Here is a 19,312-nt window from a genome sequence, read left to right as displayed (position 1 = left end):
CTTTGGTACCATATCATACCCTGTACAATGGGAGATAGGCCTCACGTTATGTCACAAAGAAAACGGTGCCGTTCTGTAAATGCCCGAACCCTACCTCAGAAGAGGACCTTCCCAGCTGCTTCCACTCACATCTTGCTTTTTATACCTAAATTATAAAATGGGTTTAAACTGTGTCATCTCCGTGACACAGTGTCGTTAGCAGACATAGAATTGAGACGTTGGATCACAGTATCCGTAAAACAAAAGGTGTCAGAGTGCTAAGCCTCTGTGGCAGGTTGCTTTACTTTACTTTTTTTTTTTTTTGAGACGGAATTTAGCTCTTGTTACCCAGGCAGGAGTGCAATGGCGCGATCTCGGCTCACCGCAACCTCCACCTCCTGGGTTCAGGCAATTCTCCCACCTCAACCTCCCGAGTAGCTGGGATTACAGGCATGTGCCACCATGCCCAGCTAATTTTTGCATTTTTAGTAGAGATGGGGTTTCACCATATTGACCAGGATAGTCTCCATCTCTTGACCTCGTGATCCACCCACCTTAGCCTCCCAAAGTGCTGGGATTACAGGCGTGAGCCGCCGTGCCCGGCCCACTTTATGAATTTCATTGCTGGGATGGTGATTTTGAGATGTGGCAGCCCCGTAGCTTCAAGGGGAGCTTGGAGATGTCATAAGAATGATGTGAATACAGCATGCCCCGGTCCTTCAAGAAACCAGGCACAGTTTTCGAGATACCCTCATTCTACAAGACAGGCCCATCTTCCCAGACTGTGCCATTGGATTAAAATTTGTGGTGTTTGTTGAATTTCCTTTTTTTCTTTTTTGTTTTTTTTTATTGTGTGAGTGAGATGGAGTTTCGCTCTTGTTACCCAGGCTGGAGTACAATGGCGCGATCTCGGCTCACGGCAACCTCCGCCTCCTGGGTTCAGGCAATTCTCCTGCCTCAGCCTCCCAAGTAGCTGGGATTACAGGCACGCGCCACTGTGCCTAGCTAATTTTTGTATTTTTAGTAGAGACGGGGTTTCACTATGTTGACCAGGATGGTCTCGATGTCTTGACCTCGTGATCCACCCGCCTCAGCCTCCCAAAGTGCTGGGATTACAGGTGTGAGCCACCGTGCCTGGCTGAATTTTCATTAAAATGAGTCTCAGGGAAGCGGGTAAATAACTTGACTCTTCTGTATCTTTCCAAGGAGGAGATGCCTTCACCGAATCTTGTGTCTCAATAATAGATTTATTGAGAAGCTTTGCAGTGTTCAGTTTTGGGGCACACAAATGAGAAACACCCACGCCTTGTGGAATCACATGCCTCTGTCTATTACAGATTGGTAAACAATATATAATAAAGGCGACTGCTGTTTATGACATTAAAAGTAATAGCAATATAGCAAGACATACAAAAAATGTAAAAAAGTTATCTGAATGTGGGGGCTCCCTGCTAATTTTTTTACGTTTTTTTTTTTTTTTTTTTTTTTTGTAGAGACTGAGTCTTGCTATGTTGCCATTACTTTTAGTAGCAAAGACCACAGTTACTTTTGTGCAAATCTCCGTCCCTCCTTTCCTACCGATCTGAATTTGAGGTGCTGGGGCTCCTCCTGGTCCTTGCCCACGTGATGTGGAGGGGCGTATTTAGGCTGCTTCTCCCATGCACTCGGGTTTGCGACTGTGCGTCTGGGTGTGTTAGCTGCGCCCAGGACCTGGCTCAGGCCACTAACCTCATGGAGCCCGACTGCTTCTCACAAAGCCCAGCTTCCCACAGTGGGCACGGAGTGTTGAGGACGCTGTCTTTGAGTGTGCTGGCTGGTTCTCCTGCTCTGTTTACCAGGGTCCCAGGCTCACAATGGATCTTTTCAGGCTTTGGCAAGATGGGCTATTGGCTCTCCGCGCCTTCTCCTTTCCCTTTCTTCTTCCCTGCCTTTCTTCCTTCTTTCTTCTTTCCCTTTCTTCTTCCCTGCCTTTCTTCCTTCCCTCCTTTCTTTCCCCACCTCCTTCATTTCCCTCTTCCTTCCCGGCTTTTCTCTTTCTTCCTTTGCCCTCGTCTCTCCCTCTCTCTTCCTTCCATTCTTTCTGGAGCACCCCTCTTTTTCCTCCCTCCCTCCCTTTCCTTCATCCATCCTTCTTTTCCTCCGTTTTCCCTTCTTCGTCTCTTTCTTTTCTCCATCTTGTCCTTTCTTCTGTTTTCTTCTTACATACCTCTTTCTCTCTCTCTCTTCCTTTCCTTCCATCCCTCCCTACCTCCATTTTTCCTCCCTCCATCCTTCCTTTTTATCTCTCCATCCCTTCCTTCTTTCCTACCTTCCTTCCTGTTTTCGCTCTATCCTTCCTATTTCTCTGCATCCATCTCTCCTTTTCTCACATCCCCCTTTCCTTCCTTCTTTCCTCTGTCCGTCCTTCCCTCTTTCTTTTCTTCCTTCCTTTCCTTCCTCCCTCCTTCCTTTGTGACTTCCTTCCGTCTCCTCCTTCATCCATCTCTTCCTTCCCTCCCATCTTTGTTAATTTCTTATTTTCTTTCATTCTTTCTCCTCCCTCCTTTTCTCCCTCTTTCACTTCTTCCTCCATCCCTTTCTTCCTTCCGCCTTCCTTCTTGTCTTTGTTAATTTCTTTTCTTTCATTTTTTTTTTTTTAAGATGGGGTTTCACCATGTTGGCCATGCTAGTCTTGAACTCCTGACCTCAGGTGATCCACCCACCTCGGCCTCCCAAAGGGCTAGGATTACAGGCATGAGCCAGAGCGCCCGGCCTTCTTTCATTCTTTACCCTTCCTCCCTCTCTCCCTCTCTTTCCGTTTCTCCCCCCGTGTCTTCCTTCCTTCTTTCCTTCCTTCCCATCTTTGTTAATTTCTTTTTTGTCCTTCCTTCCTCTTTCCCTCCCTCTCTTCCTTCCTTCCCATCTTCGTTAATTTCTTTTCTTTCATTCTTTCTCCTTCCTCCTTCAGTTCTTTCTCCCTTCCTTCCTCCCTCCTTTCATAGCTCCCATTTCCTTTTTTCTGACCTCCTGACCGCCTCCTTCCCTTCCTCTCTTTCTGCCTCCGTCCCTTCCTTCGTCCCTCCTTCCTTCCTCCCTCCCGCCCTGCCTGTTCCCTGCCTCCGTCCCTGCCTTCCTCTGCCTCTCCCTCTACTCCCGAATGTCCATCCCCACTTGCCACTGTCCCACTTTGAGCCTCTATCCCGTTGTGTCCTCCCTCAGAGCAGCTGTTTCTAACACCTCCCTGCTGCTGCTGTGGTGGGGGTGACCCCCAGTGCCACTTTACTTTTTTTTATTATTTTTTGTCTCTTTGAACCTCCCATTTCAGATGAGCTGAAGACCTAGGGGCAAGCAGAGAACACAGCCCAGGCCTGCAGAGCGTCCTGACCGCACTCGTTTATCTGCTAAGACACAGCCTTAAAGCAAACCCCTCCATCGACCGCTCCCCTCACCCTGCTGATGAATGACCACCATGTTGGGATTGTCGCCCCCGTGGCAGATTGCCTGCCTGCAGTTTCATGTGCTTTTCCTTTCTGGATGCATAGAGTCTCACTACATCAGATCTTATTATAGTTCTGCACAGAAGCTTCAGAAAATGAAGAGAAACTCAGATGTTTTCTTTTAAACTTAAAACCTAATAGAAACAGGGCAGTGACTTCCATGTTTTATGAGTTCTGTCCCCAAGTCCATCCCTGCCGAAGGAACAAGCTGGGGGCCGGGGTGGGCACCCTCTTCCCCGAAATGTCCTATGTGAAGCTCACTCACCTCATAAGGGTTGGACCTTCCAGGCCACGCGTGGCTTTGTAAATCTTCCACCTTTTCAGCCCTCGCCTTTTTAGGCTGCGTGCTCGCTCTGTCTCCCGTGGAGTCATTCTTAACTCTTTCTGTGGTCAGTGCTCCAAACAGCTGTACATCTCGATTCCTAGAAACACAAAATTGTTATGTTTAGGAATGGCCTAAAAGTCTCAGAGTCTTCACACTCCAAGGCCTATTGGGAATTGGTGGGTGGTCAGGTCCCTGTTCTCACATCTGCGCAGGCAGCCTCTGCGGCCTTTTCCTCGGATCCTCTGGTATCCCTGAAACATGCTCATTGAACCTGGAATTTCCTCCCATCTGCAAACTCCACCAACTTGTTTTTCCATGTAATTGATTTTAACTTTTCTTTCTCTTCTTTTACTTTTCTTATTTTTTTCTTCTATTTTTTTTAAGTTATTTTGTTCTATGTTACTTTTTCTTCTTACTTTGCTTCGTTTTTTTTTTTTTTCTTTTTTTCTTTTCTTTTTTGAGATGGAGTCTCACTTTGTTGCCCAGGCTGGAGTGCGGTGGCACGGTCTTGGCTCGCTGCAGCCTCTGCCTCCTGGGTTCAAGCGATTGTCCTGCCTCAGCCTCCTGACTTGCTGGGACTATAGGCGTGTGCCATCATGCCCGGCTGATTTTTGTATTTTTAGTACAGACAAGTTTTCACCATGTTGGCCAGGCTGGTCTTGAGCTCCTGACCTCAGATGATCTGCCTGCCTCAGCCTCTCAAACTGCTGGGATTACAGGTGTGAGCCACCACACCTGGCCTTTTTCTTTTTATTTCTTTTACTTTTCTTGTTTCTTATTTTTTTCTTTTTCTTTTATTTTTTCTGGTTTTCCTTTTATTTTCTTTTACTTACTTTTCTTTTTTACTTTTATTTCTTCTCCGGTTTTCATTTTTTCTTTTTCTATTTCTTTGACTTTTTTCTTTTTCTTTTTTTTTTCATAATCCTTTTACTTCTTTCTTATGTCTTTTACTTTTCATATTTGCCCTCCTGTGGAAATGAGGCACAGCCACCCTTATGGGTGAGCAGTAGTTGCAGCTATGCATGGATAGTTTGATCCTCCTGTGCTCACTGCTGTGTGGTGTGGGGGCACAGAACCCTGACCCATATGCGTGTGGTCATCTTCGCACAGTGGTCACCTCTACGGCCCCTACTCTTGAAAGGATGTCTCCCAAGGTGTCTCAGCTCTTACACAGTGAAAGCTGCCTCCCAGTGACAGCAGTACGGATTCCAGAATGTCCTGTGTTTCCCAGAGTGTCTGACCTAACACAGCTTAAACATTAGCCACTGCTGGACAGTGATTGTCAGGGATATGGTCTCAGGATTGACCCCAATGCATGGTGTCTGTGTATAAATACATATTCACAAAGCATAGGGACCCGTTGAAGCCATATTACTTTGCTTAACGGTTCTAATAGCTACAGAGGGTTTCTAGCCTGAAAGAAAAGCACCGCAAATTGTTTGAAGTTGACTTGTCAAATGTGGCATGCTTCGTCTAACTTTTGATGGGAAGGGTGTGTGGGTGGAGGTGTATGGAGCATCTCATGAGACCGTTTCTCCTCCTGAGAGGTCCATGATGTTGGAACATTTGCACAGATGGACTTTGCCCTTGTGAGACTTTATGCTTTTCCCCTTCCTTCCTCCCTCCCTCCTTCCTTCCTTCCGAAAGAGTTTTGCTCTGTCGCCCAGGCTGGAGTACAGTGGTGCGATCTCACCTCACTGCAACCTCAGCCTCCCGAGTTCAAGCAGTTCTCCTGACTCAGCCTCCCCAGTAGCTGGGACTACAGGCACGTACCACCATGCGCAGCTAATTTTATGTATATTTAGTAGAGATGAGTTTCACCATGTTGGCCAGGACGGTCTCCATCTCTTGACTTGTGACCCGCCCACCTCGGCCTCCCAAAGTGCTGGGATTACAGGCGTGAGCCACCGCACCTGGCCTGAGACTTTATACTTCTCAAAGGACTTTTTCCCTGTTTAGAAGTTGCCAGCTTTTATGTAGTGTTTTATAATATCACAAGAATAAAAAGAATATCTTTTTGCTTTTTAACCAGTGAGGAGGGAGGGAGAAATTCTTTGTCCTCTGAAATGAATGCAGGTTTTCCATTTCTAGCCAGGACAGTTTGCTCCCAAGTGCATCCATGTTGACAACTTGGCACCTGCAGAACGAACAACGTTCAGGGTGAACATTTTCAGGTCGTGTGGAATGTTCTCCTCTTTGGGGTTTTTCCTCTCTCTTTTTTTCTTAAATCTTAGAACTTTGGCCGCTTTATGTGGGCAGCATTTAGTGATGAGGAGAGAAGGGCTGTGTACCCCCACGTTCATGTCGTATAAATGCAGGGCACCCCCTGCTGCTGTCGTTATAAGTTACGCTGCTGTGCCGTGCGGCCATGTTCATTTACGAAGGCATTTGAACCACAGACGGGGCTGTTTTACACATATAACCTTCTTGGCAAGGGGGATGCTCATGGCCACGGATTCCATGAGCTCCTGCTGTTTCCCTTCATGCTGAAAGTGTGAGTGTTCCTTCACATCAGCTCTGGAAAAAGATAAATGTCTATAGATCTGTGCCTCTCTTGCACATTTCTAAGACTGTTGGCTTATCCTGTGCGTCGGAAGGGAAGCTGTGCCAACGGTGTGTGGGGAGACCAGACTGTGCTGCGGCATGTCTGAAACACGTTTACAAAGAAATGTGGAAATAGAAGCAGTACTGGGGAAACATGCTGGAGGAGGAAGAAAACCAGGTACATGCGACCCCTTGGCTCTCTTGACCTCTGATGGCCGGAGCAGCTATTAGTGGTCTGAGGCCTCAGCTCCCATCACTCTGCGTTCTGGGGAAGGTGGAAGGGAGGCTAGGAGAGCTGATTCAACCTCAGAAGGATGATCTGGGCGCAAAGAAAAAACGTCCTTTTCCCAGGTACCAAAAAGATCCAATCTGCTGAGATTCTCTGCATTTATTTTTATTTATTTATTTAAATTTTTATTTTTAAAATAAATAAATTTGTTTTAAAATAAATATATTGATTTATTATTTTAAAAATAAATAAATTTATTTATTGTTATCTAATAATAAATAAATTTATTTATTGTTATCTAATAATAAATAACAGATAACTCCAGAATATAACTGGAATAATAAATAACTCCAGCCTGTCACCCAGGCTGGAGTACAGTGGTGTGATCTTAGCTCACTGCAGCCTCTGCCTCCCAGGTTCAAACGACTCTCCTGCCTCAGCCTCTCTAGTAGCTGGGATTACACATGTCTGACACCACACCCAGTTAACTTTTGTATTTTTAGTAGAGATGGGGTTTCACCATTTTGGCCAGGCTGATCTCGAACTCCTGACCTCAAGTGATCCACCTGCCTCAACCTCTCGAAGTGCTGGGATTACAGGTGTGAGCCTCTACACCCAGCCAACTGCATTTGTTTGATGAGTCGGGAGGCAGTTATAAGTAGGAATCATACTTTCATAGATGCATGCTCTTGTTTTTTTTTTTTTTTTTTTTTTTGACAATGATGGCTTCCATGTGCCATTTTCTCAGAGCTTAGAGAGAGGAAAGAAACCCTGAAAATAGAGGAAAATAAAACTGCTTGTATTACTCTAGTGAGGTTCATCTGTGCCTGTACCGTCCATGATAAGATACTGTTGACCCAGCAATCCCATTACTGAGTATATATACCCAGAGGATTGTAACTGATTCTACTATAAAGACACATGCACATGTATGTTCATTAAGGCACTGTTCACAATAGTAAAAACTTGGAACCAACTCAAATGCCCATCACTGATAGACTGGATAAAGAAAATGTGGCACATGGAATACTATGCAGCCATAAAAAAGGATGAGTTGGTGTCCTTTGCAGGAACATGGATGAAGCTGGAAACCATCATTCTCAGCAAACTGACACAAGAACAGAAGACCAAAAACTGCATGTTCTCACTCATAAGTGGAAGTTGAACAATGAGAACACACCGACACAGGGAGGGGAGCATCACACACCGGGGCCTATTGGGGGGTGGGGGGCTAGGGGAGGGATAGCAGGGGGTTGGGGGGATTGGGGAGGGAGAGCATTAGGAGAAATACCTAATGTAGATGACGGGTTGATGGGTGCAGCAAACCAGCATGGCACGTGTATACCTGTGTAACACACACCTGCACGTTATGCACATGTATTCAAGTAAAATAAATAAATAAAAAGTAAAAACACATATGCAGTGAGACAAAAACAAAATACTGGCAAAGTCATCACTTAGGTGAGCGTTAGACTCAATGTTTCCAGTGGGTTTGGGGTTTAGGACTGACCACTCCGGCCCAAGCTATAGGAGCGCCAATCTCAGGAAAGCCTGGGTGTCTGGTGTGCATGCTGAGTGGGTGCTCTGTTGCACTGAGCCTCTCTGCGTGTTTTTTTTCTTGTTTTCAGCAGAACAAGGGGAGGTGGACATGGAGAATCACTGGAACTCCAGCGCAGAGCCAGCTGGTAAGGAGGACGGGGGAGCGGCGGTTCGCACATGCGGCCAGGGTTCCTATTGTGTTTTCTCTACCTGCTCCCATCTTGCCGTTCTGCTCACGTTCAAAGTTGGTTGCTTGGCTTTGAATGTGTTCCTTCATGTCTTGTTGCTTTTGAGGGATTCTTTCAAAAGACGATGAATGTATCAACTGCCTAGGGCCTGGGGCTCCAGAGAAGATGTATATGTGCCTAAGTCTCTTTTTAACAAAAGATTGAGGAAGTTTTCCCAGGAGTTCGAGACCAGACTGGCCAACATGGTGAAACCTCATCTCTACTGAAAACACAAAATTAGCTGGGTGTAGTGGCAGGTACCTGTAATCCCAGCTACTCGGGAGGCTCAGGCAGGACAGTCACGTGAACACAGGAGGCACAGGTTGCAGGGAGCCAAGACCGTTGCCATTGCACTCCTGCACCGGTGACACAGTGATACTGTAGCACACCATTGGTGCATCATCAGGAAGTCCACAGCTGGCTCCTGTGCACCGGAATTAAAAGTCGATCTCCTGAAATATTGCTTGTCAAGTTTCACTGTAAACTGTTGTTTCGTTGGCAGAGACGGGGTCTCACTGTCACCCAGGTCCAAGTGCAGTGGCATGACCATAACCCACCACAGCCTCAGCCTCCTGAGCTGATTAGCTGAGACCACAGGCGTGCAGCACCATGCCTGGCAGATTTGTTTTTTTTTATTCTGTAGAGACAAGATCTCACCAGGTTGCCCAGACAGGGTCTCACTATGTTGGCCATCTTGAGTTCAACCGATCCTCCCACCTCAGCCTCCCAAAGTGCTGGGATTCCAGGCATAAACTAGCACACCCAGCCTGCTGTCACTTTCTAAAAATCCTCCCAACCAGGTGGCAAACGTGGTCAAGAGGAGTCTCTTTAATTCGTGAGAAGCTAGCTTCTCAGGGTGAAAGGCAGGCATTTTGCCATCAGAACCACTTTTGAAAATGACAAGAAAGAAACGTGTGTGTGTGTGTGTGTATATATATATGCATGCTTTCTTTCTCTTATTTGGGCATAAGCTGGAACCTTTTGCCTGAGAGATGCAGCATTTGTTTTTAATAAGAGCCATCAAATTGAGATGTATTTTCAATAAAATGATCTAAAGTATTCTAATTTGTGTGTGTGTGTGTGTGTGTGTGTGTGTGTGTGTGTGTGTGTGTGGAGATGGAGTCTCTCTCTGTCACCCAGGCTGGAGTGTAGTGGTGCGGTTTCGACTCACTGCAACCTCCGCCTCCCAGGTTCAAACGATTCTCCTGCCTCAGCCTCCTGAGTAGCTGGGACTACAGGCACATGCCACCATACCCCACTAATTTTCATGGTATTTTTAATAGAGACGGGGCTTTCACCATGTTGGCCAGAGTGGTCTGTAACTCCTGACCTCAAGTGATCTGCCCACCTTGGCCTCACAAAGTGTCAGGATGACAGGCGTGAGCCAAGGCACTTGGCCTTGAATTTTAAAGATAGAGACTTTTAGAAAGTTAGTGTCTCGCCAGGTGCGGCATTTCACACATGTCATCCCAGCACTTCAGGAGGCCAAGGAGGGAGATCACCTGAGGTTGAGAGTTTGAGACTAGCCTGACCAACATGGAGAAAACAAGTCCTTACTTTAAAAACAAAAAAAAACTTAGCTGGGCATGGTGGTGCATGCCTGCAATTCCAGCTACTCAGGAGGCTGAGTCAGGAGAACTGCTTGAATCCAGGACGCAGATGTTGCAGTGAGCCAAGATCAAGCCATTGCACTCCATCCTGGGCAGCAAGAGTGAAACTCCATCTCAAAAAAAAAAAAAAAAGTGGATTTGTCGCTGACTGCTCTTTCAACTCGGGGAAAGATGTTTAGAACAAGCTATTATCTTTTTTTTTTTGAGAGAGAGTTTCAAAAAAACACTGTTACCCAGGTTGCAGTGCAATGGCGCGATCTCAGCTCACCGCAACCTCCGCCTCCTGGGTTCAGGCAATTCTCCTGCCTCAGCCTCCTGAGTAGCTGGGATTATAGGTGCATGCCACCGTGCCCAGCTGATTTTTTGAATTTTTAGTAGAGAAGGGATTTCACCATGTTGACGAGGATGGTCTCGATCTCTTGACCTCGTGATCCACCCGCCTTGGCCTCCCAAAGTGCTGGGATTACAGGCTTGAGCCACCGCACCAGGCCCAAGCTATTATCTTATGGAAGGAAGATTTCTTCTGCCCGTTGTAAGGACATTGTCTAGCTTCCTTAGCAAGAACATTGATGTGTATGTGTGGGGCTCTTGTTACCCGAAGGGCTTTGCATCCCACTGTTTCCTGCCAGCCTATTTGGAAGAAAAATGCCGTTGTCTTTAATTCCTTCTTCCAAATCCCAGCTTCTCCCTCCAAAATAGTTTTAAGACTGACATGTAAAATAAAATTTCCAAAACTTAAATGAACAGACCAGAAAATCTCAGCCCTGTGTCTTTCAGATAGTAAAAAGTACACTCTCTCACTGAGAACATGTATTCTGCCATTCGGTAACTGACAGGCATTTGTTACTGTCTCTGTGACATCGTTAGTGGAAAATGTCTTCCCTGGTTTTCCTTCTGCTTCTTCTGCAGTATCCATTTTTTTGTTGTTGTTGTAGGCATGGCATCGTTCAGTGAAATTGATCGAATTGGTTGAGATTTACAGTTTTGCTTTTTTTGTGATGATCTTTGGACCCATTTTTCTGATGCGGAAATAAAATCGCTAGCTCCTGAAAGTTTTAGGAAGTTATGTTCACCTGAGTACTCAGGGAACTGGGAATGACTCTTTTCTCCCTGCTTCCCACAGTTCAGCATACTCTTTTGGAGAAATAGAAGATTGTCAGTGGAAACAGCCCAGCTGGTGTCAGCAGGGTTAGGACACCTGCTGGAGGCTCCTCCCCAAAGAACAGCTGTGTGAGAGCAGAGACGGAGGCCTTCTGTTCACGGCGGATTCTTTGTTTTAATCTTGAGATGTTCTTTGCTTGTTGTCGCTGGGTGAATGTTGTTTACTAACGATGAATTTTACATCCAAACGGGGACAGGGACTTGGACCCCCATTCTCCAAGACCCAGGGGGGTTTCCCATGGGATGTGAAAGGCTTGCCATTATTATGTCCCTATAAGTCAAATATCAGCTGCACCGAGGCACCCTTAGTTGGAATCTCGCTTGTTTACAAATCAGGTGTGCATTGAGCACGTCTGAAACTCCCACGGTAGCCTTGACATTTTTTTTTTTTAATTAAAATAAGGTAAGCCCTTCAATTTGTTTCTTCAGTATTTCTTTTATTGGAGGACGTTTCTTTTTCATGTTAGACTAATAAAAAGAAATTAGAAACCAAGTACTTTCTCTTACCTAAATGTTTTGCCGAGGACAGATGTTAAAGAAGGCTGTAGGCATTTAATGGAATGGGGGTTCCAAGTTCTCCTTTTCTGGGACTTTAAGGCAGAATTTCAGCCTAACTGCCAGCTCTTTATTTCAAAAATTTCCTCTTAGGCCTCTTTTCCTTTTCCTGTCCTGCCACATCGGGACCAGTGCTCTTCTTCACCCAGATACTACAGCCAGATACTGTCCTCCATTCAGATACTTCCTGTTTCCAGATACTCTCCCGGCAGCTAGGTTACCCCCATGTCCAGTACTTCCTGCTTCCAGATACTCCTCTGAATCCAGGTAGTCCCTACAGCCAGATACTGTCCTCCATCCAGATGCTCTCCCTGCATGCAGGTGCACCCCTGAGAGTCCAGTTGCTCCCTGCTTCCAGATACTCCGCTATATCCTTGTGCTCCCTGCATCCAGATATGCTCCTCCATTCAGATTCTGGTTTGTAGCCATGTGCTCCCTGCATCCAGATTTCCCCTACATTCTGGTGCTCACCCCAAGTCCAGATACTCCCTGCTTCCAGTTATTCCCCTGAATCCACATACTCTCCGAAGCTAGGTAATCCCTGCATGCAGATACTCCTTGTGTCCAGGTACTCTCCTCCCTTCAGATGCTCCATTTCATCCAAATACTCTCCTCCATCCAGATACTCCCTCCCATCCAGATACTCTTCCTCCAACCAGATGCTCCCTTCTATTCAGTTACTCTCCTCTAGCCACATACTCCCTTCCTTCTAGATAGTTTCCTCCATCCAGATCTTCCCTTTAATCTAGTTACTCCCTTCCATCCAGATACTCTCCTCAATCCAGATACTCAAATCCAGATACTCCCTTATATCCATATACTCCCTTCCATCCAGTTACTCTCCTCCATCCAGATACTCCCTGCATCTAGATTCTCCCTGTATTCAGCTACCTTCTGTATCCAGGGTACCCCCTGAGTCCCTGCTTCCAGATAGTCCCCTGCATCCAGGTACTCCCTGCATCCTGATACTCACCTGCACCCAGATACTCCCTGTGTTCTCTTGAGTTTATATGACTTAAATATCACAAATTTGCTAAGAGTCTGTCCAGTCTTCACACAGTGTTGAACTACATTGATGTAAAAGGTGGGTTGAATGTGGGGGTCACACAGCTTTGTGTCCAAGAAGACCCTCATACCCTTTCTAATAAGTTGGGATTAACTGAAAGCCTGTTCTCTTCTCTGTAACACGTGACAACTTTTCCACATTGAGAACTGGTTCCCCACTGAGGGCAATGCACACATTGCAATGTGTGTCTATAAAAGCTTGGAGAGAGCTCCACTTGCCTTTTGTGCTAATCTCGTAAAGATCTAAAGTCCTGATATTTGGGATGGGATTGACTTCATCCATAGACTTCCCTCCACCACAAAATTAGGGTATCTTCAGTTGTCTGTAGTGGCACAGGCAGGTTAACGTGAAGCTGTTACAACAGGCATCCAGAGAAAGACAGTTTCAAGGCAACGTTTCATCTTGTCACTGATGATGGTGTCGAGAGCTGCTGCATGTCACAGAGGCTAGGTTTCCCGTGAATCTCTCTGCACAAAGGTATGGTGTTGCCATACCCATGTCAAAAGTCGTCTGATCTGGGGAAAGAGGTTGGATGAAGGAGTCAGTTATAAATGCTGGGCCTTTCCCATTTCCAAACTCAGAAATGCTGCCTTCCATTTCAGTTCTGGGGGTGGAGGTCATCCAAGCAGTCTGCCTGCTGTTGAGAATTCGACACCTTTTCACATCCCGTCATTCTCAGGATATTGATGGGCACACTCAGCTGGCTCTTTCTGGCACTGGAGTTACCGCTTCTAATTTTGACATTCCTGATAACTTGGAGTGCATAAAACTGGGTGAGAACAATGACAGGAACTCCTTGTCTATTTTTGTCACCCTTTCATTGCTTCCTTGAACAAATACCTATAGGATGTTACCTGTGGTTCAGGTGTGTGGAGATGACATTGTCGATTCTCTAGAATGTATTGACACATCACAAATGACTTACCCGCTCCACCCTTTGAGAGGGTCAACCAGGGATGTACATGTTTAATTGTTTATGGACACCAGACCATTCCCCATAGAAGGTTTGTAATGTAAATGCCCAAGACTTAAATGATGGCTCACATCTGTCTCCGGAGAGTACAAACTTTCTGATTATTGCCAACATCTTAGTTGAAAAATGATACCACATGGACTATCTTACATTGTAGTTCTCTTATCTTGAGTGAGAATCCATGTGTTGAAAATTATCTGTGTTCCATTTCTGGAAAACATTTGAATTTCTCTTTGTTTTTATATGCGTGACGGGTCCTTTTCTTATTGGTCTACAGGGACCGCTTACATATGTAAGGTAGGTAGTGCCCTTAGTGACATAGGTGGCACAGAGGCTTTTACACTTAATTCTTGGTCTGTTGAATCTTTGACAGCTGAAGGGTGGGTGGACCAGCATGCCTGAACACTTTGCTGAATGACCAACCACTTGTTATAAAGCTAGAGGGTGGTATTTCTAGGTCTCCCCAATAAATCATCGAGAACTGTCTTTGAGGTCAGATTTTTCACACTGACCAGCTTTATAATAATATAAAGAAAAAATACCTTAAATTTGTTGTCATTCTGTGAATAACATTGGCATTTTTGTAAGTATTGTAATCATACTATCCACAGAAATAATTCATTAAACAAGAAGCAGAACAGTAAAAAGAATAGTTAAAAAAAGAAGTATTTTTTATATATGTCAAATTAGGGCTTATTTACAAATAAATCTATACTTCCAAGAAATGTGTCAACGACTTACTTTTTAATGGAGCGGGGGGATGTCTGTCTTTGTAGATGATTCATTTTCATTCCTCATGGACATAAAAATAAACAGAATTTTATTGAACGTGGGTTATTGGAAAAATAGAGTTTAAATTATGTGGCTTGTTAGATCATTAAATACTGGGTAGAACAACTGCTTGTTTCATTGTTTTGGAACTTCCATGTAAAGAAAGTCCAGTGATTTTGAGAATGTTAGGTGAGGGCTGGTCTGGGCTCGATGGCTCACACCTGTAATCCCAGCATTTTGGGAGGCCTTGGCAGGCAGATGACTTGAGGCCAGGAGTCAGAGACTAGCCTGGCCAACATGGTAAAACCCCAGCTCTACTGCAAATACAAAAATTAGCCGGGCGTGGTGGAACGCACCTGTAGTCCCAGCTATTTGGGAGGCTGAGGCAGGAGAATCTCATAAAACCAGGAGGCGGAGGTTGCAGTGAACTGGGATTGCCCCACTGCACACTCAGCCTGGGTGACAGAGCAAGATTGTCTCAAAAAAAAAAAAAAAAAAAAAGCATTTAAGGCCTAACAGAACATAGAATAAAATACTTTATAAATTTCCCCAATAATAGTATTTGGAATAGTATGGTACTTGGTATCAGAGCCAATCTCTAACTTCTTACAGAGAGAAATTTTTCTGTGTTTATTCTGCAAGTGTTTACTGAGCCTCTGTACAGGCTGGGCAGTGTCAGTCAACAAAAAGACCCTTGGCTCATTCATTCTTTTTAACAAGGCAGAGGATGCATTGCAATCCGGGCCACGTAAGCTGTGGTCAGGTGTTTACTGTCGGGGAAATGCTGCCATGACCACTGTAGGCAGTACATGATTGTGAGCTCAGGTAAGTGAATTGGTTGTAATAAATGTCTAAAGGTAGCTTTATGTAGATATATATATCGTAATATAGGTTCTGCGGTACACATGTAGATCATGCAGGATTGTTGCATAGATACATGTGTGGCAAAGTGGTTTGCTGCCTCCATCCCCCCCGTCACCTTTATCTGGCATTTCTCCCCATGTTATCCCTCCGCAACCTCCCTATCCCCCACTCTTCCTCCTCTATTTCCCCCCAACAGACCCCAGTGTGTGATACTCCTCTCCCTGTACCCATGTGTTCTCACTGTTAAACACCCGCCTAAGAGTGAGAACATACAGTGTTTAATATTCTGTTCTTGTGTCAGTTTGCTGAGAATGATGGTTTCCAGCTTCATCTGTGTCCCAACAAAGGACACGAACTCATCATTTTTGATGGCTGCATAGTATTCCATGTGTATATGTGTCACATTTTCCCTGTCCAGTCTATCATTGATGGGCATTTGAGTTGGTTCCCGATCTTTGCTATTGTAAGCAGGTGCTGCAATGAACATACGTGTGCTGTGTCTTTATAAAAGAATGATTTATCATCCTTTGGATATATACCCAGTAATGGGATTGCTGGGTCAAATGGAATTTCTATTTCCAGGTCCTTGAGGAATCACCACACTGTCTTGCACAGTGGTTGAACTAATTTAGCTTTCTTAGGTAGAAAAGTGTTGCATGTTTGATTGTTCATGGACACTGTCAAACCACTCCCCCTAGACATTGTGCAAATTCACAGGACTTGAATGATGCCTCATATCTGTTTCCTAGGAGCACAGAAAACTTTCTGATCATGGCCAATCTCTCAGTTGAAAAATGATATCCAGTCAACTCTGTTAACACTGCATTTCTCTTATCTTGAGTGAGGTTGAGAATCCATGTGTTCAGAAGCCATTTGCATTCGGTTTCCAGAAACCAGTTGAACTGTACTTTGTTCATTTTTTTATGTTGTCAGTCCAATTCTTATTGATCTATAGGAACTCTTTACATATGAAAGATTGTGCCTTTAGTGAAGTCGAGAGCAAATTCGCTTTTTCACTCTATCCTTACCTTTTGAATATTTAAGTGGCATTTTATTTTTTATTCTAGTGTTACTATTTTTATGTGTTAAATTAACGGTTTCTGGTCTTCTGTAATATTTAGAGCAGCTTTGTCCACACAACTTTATTGAAAAAAAGGAACACGCATATTTTTCTAACACTTTTGTGGGAATTTTTTTTCTTTATTAAGTTAAAATATTTGGGTTCTCAGGGATGCACTTTTTGTTTAGGAAGTGAGGAAAAGAGTCCAGAATTTTTCCCACCATGTGATAGTCTCATTATTCTCAAACTGTTTATTGAATAATCCATGTTTTCGCCACTGATCTAAAATGCAGTTTACATCATGTGTGAAATTCATGTATGTCCCAAGGTCGGTGGGCAGACTTTCTGTCCTCTCCTGTCTCTCATTGATCACTCTGTTTGCAAATGAGGTAATGCCAGCTGATTTTAATGACTGTCGCTTGAGAATTACAGTTTTTCATATGTGACAAGACTCACTGCCTTTCCCATTCATCTTGTCAGGATGTTTTTGGTCATTTTTGCTGTTTAGTTTTTCATTTATGTTTTTGAATTAGCTTGTCCATTCTAAGAAAAATCCTAATATTTGTATAAAGATTACATTAAATTTACAGAATAATTTAGGAATGTTTGTAATCTCGAATCAGTATAAGATACATCTCGTTTTTGAGTTGACTTTTTTTGTATTTCTTCATTAGCATTTTCATGATTTTTCCTCATTTTTTTTCTTTTGAGCAATGTGATGGTTAAGATTGAGCATTTTCATATTTTTATATTGATTTGTAGCTTTCATATTTTATAAATGTAAACTACTTCTGTTAATTCTGTGCTATACTAACTCCTTAATTCATGACTCACATGGGCACACATACAGTCATGGATACAACAGGTTTTCATATATAAAATTATGAAAAAACTGTACCTATTCTTTTAACATTTTTGTGGGGATACAACAGCTTTTTATATATAAAATGAAAACACTGTATCTTTTTTTTTTTGAGACAGAGTTTTGTTCTTGTTACCCAGGCTGGAGTGCCATGGCACGATCTAGGCTCAACGCAACCTCCGCCTCCTGGGTTCAGGCAATTCTCCTGCCTCAGCCTCCCGAGTAGCTGCGATTACAGGCACGCGCCACCATGCCCAGCTAATTTTTTTTTGTATTTTTAGTAGAGACGGGGTTTCACCATGTTGACCAGAATGGTCTCGATCTCTTGACCTCGTGATCCACCCACCTCGGCCTCCCAAAGTGCTGGGATTACAGTCGTGAGCCACCTCACCTGGCCCAAAAACATATCTCTTCTAACACTTCATGGGGATACAACAGGTCTTCATGTATAAAATCATGAAAAATGTTTCTATTCCTTTGTTAAGAACGTTTGTCGGGAATGGGTATTAAATTCAATCGAGTGCTTTTGCGGGGGCATCATGACGATTGTATGGTTTTCTAGCCTGGCCCATTAATCCGGTGAATTAAATAAAATCACATAATGCATCACCTTACGTTAGCCATCTTTCTGTTCTTCAGTCTTATCTGGTGCTATGCTTTAGTTTTGTTATTTTCTTTAGGATTGTTGTGTCACTATTCGCAAGTCAAGTTCCTGTGTGTTATACGTTTGCATGTAGCATATTTCAGTATTGTGCTTCATACATAGATTTTGATAGACTTTCTTATTTCTGTTGTGCAAAATCTGATTGGCTAAAGTTGTCTTGCCATGGTGTGTGTGTGTGTGTGTGTGTGTCTGTATGTGTGTGTTTTACAGGGGGCAAAGGTTTTTTGTTTCTCTCTGATGGAGAGTTATTTATTTATTTGTTTGTTTTGAGACGGAGTCCCACTCTGTCACCCAGGCTGGAGTCCAGTGGTGCTATCTTGGCTTACTGCAACCTCCCACGTTCAAGCAATGCTCTTGCCTCAACTTCCTGAGCATCTGGGATTACAAGCATACACCACCACACCCGGCTATTTTTGCATTTCTAGTAGAGACAGGGTTTCACCATGTTGGCCAGGTTGGTCTCAAACTCCTGACCTCAAGTGATCTCCCAATTTGGCCTCCCAAAGTGCTGAGATTACAGGCGTGAGTCACTGTGCCTGGCTGGGACATGAATTTTTTAAAAACAGCTTTCTGTATTTCTACGCTTCATTGGAAAGTCATCTATAGTTACGTAAGTTTTCAAATACCACACCCAGCTAATTTTTGTGTTTTTAGTAGAGACAGGGCTTCACCCCACGTTGGCCAGGTTGTTCTCAAACTCCTGACCCCAGGTGACCCATCTGCTTCTGCCTCCCCAAGTGCTGGCATTGCATACGTGAGCCAGGGTGCCCAGCCAGAAATGGTTTTTATGTGTCTGAATAATTTTTAAAACTTGAAAGAACAGCAATATTTTGTAATGCATGAAAACTATGTGGCACTCAACTTTCAATGTCCATAAATAAAGTCCATTTGGCACAGACATTGGTTACATATTGCTGCAGAATCCGTGCAGTTTGCAAAGATAAACACCTTTACTGTCTGACCTTATACAGAAAAGCCTATCTACTCCTACCTGAAGCATGTAGAATACTACGACACTGTCCAGCACATGTTAGGGTGGTGGAAATCGTAGCAATTATTTGACACCTCCATTTCATCTGAGAGACTTGAACCTAATTACTCACTTTTTTTGAGAAACATCTTTTTTTATTAAGGCGAAATTCACAAATCATAGAAATAACCGGTTTTATTTCTTTTTCTTTTTTGACACTGAGTCTCTATCTATCTGTCACCCAGGCTGGAGTGCAGTGGTGTGATCTCATGTCACTGCAACCTCCGCTTCCCGGGTTCAAGCAATTCTCATGCCTCAGCCTGCCAAGTAGTTGGGATTACAGGCACGCACCACCACACCTGGCTAATTTTTATATTTTTAATAGAGATGGGGTTTCACCATGTTGGCCAGGCTGGTCTCGAACCCCTGACCTCAGT

The 19,312-nt window shown here is 44.1% G+C and overlaps 1 pseudogene across 1 annotated transcript in view; it reads left to right on the top strand.

The window, feature by feature from the left end:
- The window catches only part of LOC118150875 (uncharacterized), a 107,100-nt pseudogene extending 92,691 nt beyond the window's left edge, over nucleotides 1–14,409 (top strand). Inside the window, exons 12-13 of the transcript XR_013531916.1 lie at nucleotides 8,182–8,238; nucleotides 11,053–14,409. The product of XR_013531916.1 is annotated as an uncharacterized LOC118150875 (transcript). The remainder of the gene's footprint in view (nucleotides 1–8,181; nucleotides 8,239–11,052) is intronic.
- The last annotated feature ends 4,903 nt before the right edge of the window (nucleotides 14,410–19,312 follow it).

This window comes from Callithrix jacchus, chromosome Y (genome assembly GCF_049354715.1).
Source record: "Callithrix jacchus isolate 240 chromosome Y, calJac240_pri, whole genome shotgun sequence".
NCBI classification, from domain to species: domain Eukaryota; kingdom Metazoa; phylum Chordata; class Mammalia; order Primates; family Cebidae; genus Callithrix; species Callithrix jacchus.
This window is presented reverse-complemented; position numbering and strand designations above follow the sequence as displayed.